Consider the following 6,559-nt stretch of genomic DNA (forward strand, 5'->3'; position numbering starts at 1 on the left):
TCTTCCTCCACTTTCTATCTCAGTTGATAACACCCTCATCCTCCCCGTCTCATCTGTCCGCAACCTCGGAGTCATCTTTGACTCCTCCCTCTCCTTCTCTGCGCATATCCAGCAGATAGCCAAGACCTGTCGCTTCTTCCTCTTTAACATCAGCAAAATTCACCCTTTCCTCTCTGAACACACCACCCGAACTCTCGTCCACGCTCTCATTACCTCTCGCCTTGACTACTGCAACTTACTCCTCACCGGCCTCCCACTTAGCCATCTATCCCCCCTTCAATCTGTTCAGAATTCTGCCGCACGTCTTATATTCCGCCAGAACCGATATATTCATATCACCCCTCTCCTCAGGTCACTTCACTGGCTTCCAATCAGATACCGCATTCAATTCAAGCTTCTCCTTCTTACCTACAAATGCACTCAGTCTGCTGCCCCTCACTACCTTTCTACCCTCATCTCCCCTTACGTTCCCGCCCGAAACCTCTGTTCACAGGACAAATCCCTCCTCTCAGTACCCTTCTCCACCACCGCCAACTCCAGGCTCCGCTCATTCTGCCTCGCCTCACCCTATGCTTGGAACAACCTTCCTGAGCCCATACGCCAAGCCCCTTCCCTGCCCATCTTCAAGTCTGTGCTTAAAACCCACCTCTTCATTGCTGCATTCGGCACCTAACTCTTACCGTTCAGTAAATCCAGACTGCCCCAATTTGACCGCCCCTAACGGACTGACCGTTCACTTGTCTTCTAGATTGTAAGCTCTTTGAGCAGGGACTGTCCCTCTATGTAAATTGTACAGCGCTGCGTAACCCTAGTAGCGCTTTAGAAATGTTAAGTAGTAGTAATAGTAGTAGTAGTAAGTCTAGTAATAAAACAAAAACACACAGTGTGTCTCCAATATATGCAAATTTATGCCATGCATATTCATTATGGCAATACGGAAAACATGACCGGCTAAACGTGCCTCCGGTTCAGAGGCACACCCAGCCAGTTGGGTTTTCAGGATATCCACAATGACTATGCATGAGATAGGTTTGCATGACAAGAAGGCAGTGCATGCAACTTAATCCCAGCCACAAAGCTAGGATGCCCAATATACTTCATATACTTCCCTACAAAGCCCAAAGTGATCAACACCCTCGAAGGACTTCCTTGATAAAGCGACCTAGCGAAACACGTGCCGTGTCGGAAAAGAGAGAGCCCCCATGCCGACCTTGTCTGAAGATATTTTCTGCAGATGAGTACGATAAGAAATGTTCTAATATAATTGTCAAGGACATATTGATAAGATTTCACTACACTATATAAGATTTTGAAAATAATTAATAATACAGGAAGAAGGAGGTCAAACAACCGGTGAGGATTTAAGTATGTAAGTCTCTAAGTGTAAAGACATCTTGCACAGAGCATTACGTCTGAGGTTCATTGACCAACCTTCAAGGGTGTTGATCACTTGGGCTTTGTTGGGAAGTCTATGAAGTATATTGGCCATCCTAGCTTTGTGGCTGGTATTTGCCCAGGTTAAAGGCTATATAGCCAAATTGTTTTGGTCCTGCAAATTAATCCCATGCATATTTACTGTGGATATCCTGAAAACCTGACTGGCTGGGTGTGCCCAAGTAGTGGAGTTCCTATGGTGGCTGACACCCGGGGTGCAGCGACCCCCCCTGGCGAAAGGAGACCCCCCCGGGTGCATTTTTACCTGCTCGGGGGGGGGGGGGGTGCCGCACGCCTGTCGGCTTCACTCGTTCCATGCTCCCTCTGCCCCGGAACAGGAAGTAACCTGTTCCGGGGCAGAGGGAGCAAGGAACGAGCGGAGCCAACAGGCGCACGGAACCCCCCCCAGCGGCGTGCACCCGGGGCGGACCACACCCACTGCCCCCCCCCCTTGGTACACCACTGTGCCCAAGTACTGGCTTGAGAACCAGTGACCTCGGTGACTCTTCAGCCTTGTGCCTCTATTTCAGTGGTTTTTCAAGCCCCTAAGCCCCACTCCCAAGGTTCTGATAAATTCAACAACCATGATTAAGCAAATGTCCCACCTCCCAGAACAATCTCATAAAAACACATAATTGGACATCATACTTTTGACAGACAGAATAAGATTGGGGTTTTTTTTTAAGTAACTAGAGGATCTGAATATTCCTCTAATGTAAACAGACAACTTCTTACACAACTGAGTAAATGCAGTAATACTAGTGCTTCACTCCAGGGCCACCGAGAGACTGGGCCAGGCCCGGGACAAGGCCACCCCCGGACCCTGCCCCCACCCAAGGTCGCCGGGCCCCCCTCCACCCGGCCCTCTCTCCACCCCCGGGCCCTCTGCACTGACCTTAAGCGCCTCACCTTCGAAAGCGCAGCAAGCAGCAGCAGACCACTCCTTCCTTCCGTGTCCCTCCTTCGCGGAAGTTACGTCAGGCGAGGGCGGGACACGGAAGGAAGGAGTGGTCTGCCGCTGCTTGCTGCGCTTTCGAAGGTGAGGCGCTTAAGTTCAATGCCAGGCAGCGACGGAGGCCCGGGCCTGGGGAATTTTGTCCCCCCCCCCCTCTTGGTGGCCCTGCTTCACTCTGGTAATCTAATACTAACATTACAACAATGTGCACTAGTTAAAAATCGTTCAACCAAAGCCATTATTATGTTTTATAGGAGAAAAGCCCTCAGAAACCAGATGGATAACAATCCTTGGTTAAACCCGGTATTCAGTTTCTATTATCAGGCTAAAACTCCGATTTTTTTTGTACTCTCATTTATGGTGCATCACAATTCTAAATTAATTGTGGATTAGTGTCCAAAATCATAAATTCATTAATGCTCGACTTCAATCTTAGCACGCTGACAACATTGTTAAAACAGCACTTAACTTGATTGTTCTACGGGGCCACCGTTTCACCCCTGTCAGGCTTCTTCAGAAAAAAGCGCTTGCCTAGGTCTCACCGTGGAAATATCTGGGAAAGGAAAGAAACTATATTGAATCCTACAATCACTTTTCAATCAATACATTTTAATATTAACAGTTAAAACGACCCTCTGGTTCACCTACTTTCATTTGCAAAACCTTCACTTCAAAATGGTGCTGACATATCACACGCCTACACGAGGCGTTTAAATAGGAACACCATCATAGAATTTGTAAAGGGACAATGTATCCACGGGATACCCACCATTCCAGTTGTTTGAATGAGAACTCTAGGAAAATCTTTTAGAATATGTACGAGATTCATTTGCATGCTTTGGCTAATGTATCTCATGTACTGTATATTTATTGTTGATATCCTGAAAACTTAGTATGGTACCCCAAAGAAAATTTCTTGTATTGTATTTAGACCTCATTTAGACCTTAACCACACTCTTGTTTCCTAAGTATGGGGTTGTTCAAACAAGTCATCATTGGTCTAAAAAAACTCCTGTTAATCGTTGTTGAGCCAATAAAAATAAATCTACTTTATTCACAATAACTTTATTTCAACAAGCGTGTGTATAAAAAAATGTTAGCTTGAGCATCCTTGTTTTTAAGCTGCTCCAAGTGATGGTCTAATGTTTGTTTTTTTTGTGAGACCATGTATAACGCTGTCAATTGCTTGGTGGGGGACAGCAATTGACAGCGTCGTTCATGGTCTCACACACAAAGAAAAAAACATTAGACCATCACTTGGAGCGGCTTAAAAGCAAGGCTGCTCAAGCTAAAATATAAAGGAATTAGAGAAGGTACAGAGAAGGGCGACGTTAATGATAAAGGGAATGGAACGACTTCCCTTTGAGGAAAGGCTGAGAAGGTTAGGGCTCTTCAGCTTGGAGAAAAGGCGGCTGAGGGGTGATATGATAGAAGTCTACAAGATAATGAGCGGAGTAGAGTGGACAGATGTGAAGCGTTTGTTTACACTTTCAAACAACAACAAAACCAGGGGACACAAGATGAAGCTAGAATATGGTAGATTTAAAACAAATAGGAGAAAGTTTTTCTTTACTCAGCGTGTAGTTGGACTCTGGAACTCGTTGCTGGAGAATGTAGTGACAGCAGCTGGCCTTACGGAATTTAAAGGGGGTTTGGACAGATTCCTGAGGGAAAAGTCCATTGAACATTATTAAAATTGTTTTTTTTTTGGGGGGTGGGGGGGGAGTTTGCCGGGTTCTTGAAGCCTGGATTGGCTGCTGTCAGAGACAGGATGCTGGGCTTGATGGACCCTTGGTGTTTTCCCGGTATGGCGGTGCTTATGTACGTATGTACATACGCTTGTTGAACTGAAGTCATTGTGACTAAAATAGATTTATTTTTGGTTGGTTCAACAACGGTTAACAGGAAGTTTTTTAGACCAATGATGACTTGTTTGACCAACCCCATATGTAGGAAACAATAACTTCCAAGCGTGTGGTTAAGGTCTACATGAGGTCTTTTCCTCCTGATTTTTATTTGTAATGATCAAAAACATTGAGAAAAGTAAGAAACAGTATTTAAATAAATACAAGAAATGCTCTTTGGGGTACCAAACTAAGTTTTACAGAGGTATTCTACTATTCAGACGTACGGGATCCATAACTTTATTGGTTGATATCCTGAAAACCCAACTGGCTAGACACACTTCAGAGGTAGCAGAGGGAAACATTGCTTCTGAGGACATGGGAGATTAGAAAGTTTGTCAAAGGAGAGAAGAAAAGCAATAGGGGTCAGCTCATGATTCTCCTGAACTTAGCAATTGGCGGTGGGGTAAGACTTCTGAAGCCTCAAAGCAGTGTGAATAAGAGGGCAGGGTGAACATTGCTCAGTATTACTTATTCTTCAACAGGTATATTCACTTTAATTCCCACAGGGGAAAATGATCGTTTCAGAACCTTATCACAAATTTTCTCTGTTGTCCGAAACAGTTGGGCGTGCTTTCCAAATTCAGGAAGATTGCTTAAAAATTATACACACTCTTTGCTACCAATAATGCAGCTCAGCTGGAAAGCATTTCGGTGAGAATATAAGAATGTTCAGTGACTCATAGATGTAATTTTGCTGTAGCGGGTCTATTCCGGTGTGTGGGTGTTTACAGAACAATTACAGAGAAGTCTCAGGGTACACAAATCCTTTTGACACTGAAGTCGGCTTAACTGAGCTTTTCGTACTAGAACATTTTCTAGTTGCCGTTGTGGGGAGTCAAATGACCCAAATCACTGAAAAGGAAACAAGGGCCTGCTATTTTAGAAGTTTTCTGAGCTGTTTTCTCAGTAGTTCATTTGAAGGGACTCCTCGCTGTATGGAGAATTCTCCGAATTCAGCTCAAACACATTAGACAGTGGTCTGCATGGACTATGATGGAAGTTAAGCCCTGCCCGGCGCATCCCAGGATGTATCAGGCAGGGCGTCATCATTTTGAGGAGGCACCCGAAGAGGAGGGAGGGAGTGCTAGCCCCTCCCTCATCCAACTATGGACAAAGTAGACCATGGGGGGGGGGGGAAACGGGGTGCTCTAGGGCCCTCATAGGATAAATGACCTAATTCAGGGGCCCTTTTACTAAGTCACGTAGGCATCTACACGCGCCTAACACGGCTCAATTTGGAGTTACCGTCCGGCTACCGTGGTAATTTCATTTTTGACGCGCGTCCGCTACGCACGCCAGAAAATATATTTTATTTTCTGGCATGCGGCGAAAATCAAGCGGTAACTCTGACTTGATGCGCGTAGGCAATTGCCGCACTGTTAATACGAGAGACCTTACCACTAAGTCAATGGCTGGCGGTAAGGTCTCAGATTCAAAATGGACGCGCGCCAATTTTTATTTTGTCGCACGTCCATTTTCGGCAAAAAATTTAAAAAAAAAGGCTTTTATAGGCGTGCTGAAAAATGGATCTGTGCGCGCCCAAAACACGCGCCTACACTAGCACAGCCCATTTTTCAGTGCAGCTTAGTAAAAGGACTCCTCAATCCGGAAATTAGGCAACCATGATAAAAGATCTCTCAAAACAAGAGTCTGTATGTGATTTTAAAAAACCTACTGAAGAGAAAGGGAATCTGTCAAAAACCAAACTACAGATAACTGTTACAACTCCTGCCTTCCACTGCTAGGAGGCTCTCCTTTTAAACACACAAACCAGTCTGTCTGGAATTGGGTTCTGTTCAGGTCACACCTTGTTCCCATCCCGGCCCTGCAGCCAGCGTGTCTGGATTAACATGTTCATAACAATGGTTTCTCTTCAGAGGTACAATTGTGTAAATACATTGCTCATTTCCTCTTCCTGATGGAAGAAGGGCCTGTTACTCTGTGTACCAGTTACATGTTGGTTTCTTAGTAGTCATGTCCTAGAATTCACGGCTGCCACCCCTTGGAAGAAAGATAGCCCCCCCCCCCCAATTCAAAGTTGCCCTCAAAAGTAATTTATTTAGGCCTCAACAGTTTCATAATGTGATCTGGAGTCTCACAGAATGGTAACTAGGTTTTGTTTATTATGTTGTGTTTTTCTTTTCTCTTTCCATCTCTTTTATGATCTGTCCCCTTTTCTCTACTAGTAATACTACTACTTAACATTTCTAGAGCGCTACTAGGGTTACGCAGCGCTGTACAATTTAACAAAGAGAGACAGTCC

The sequence above is a fragment of the Microcaecilia unicolor genome, chromosome 9 (assembly GCF_901765095.1).
Source record: "Microcaecilia unicolor chromosome 9, aMicUni1.1, whole genome shotgun sequence".
NCBI lineage: Eukaryota > Metazoa > Chordata > Amphibia > Gymnophiona > Siphonopidae > Microcaecilia > Microcaecilia unicolor.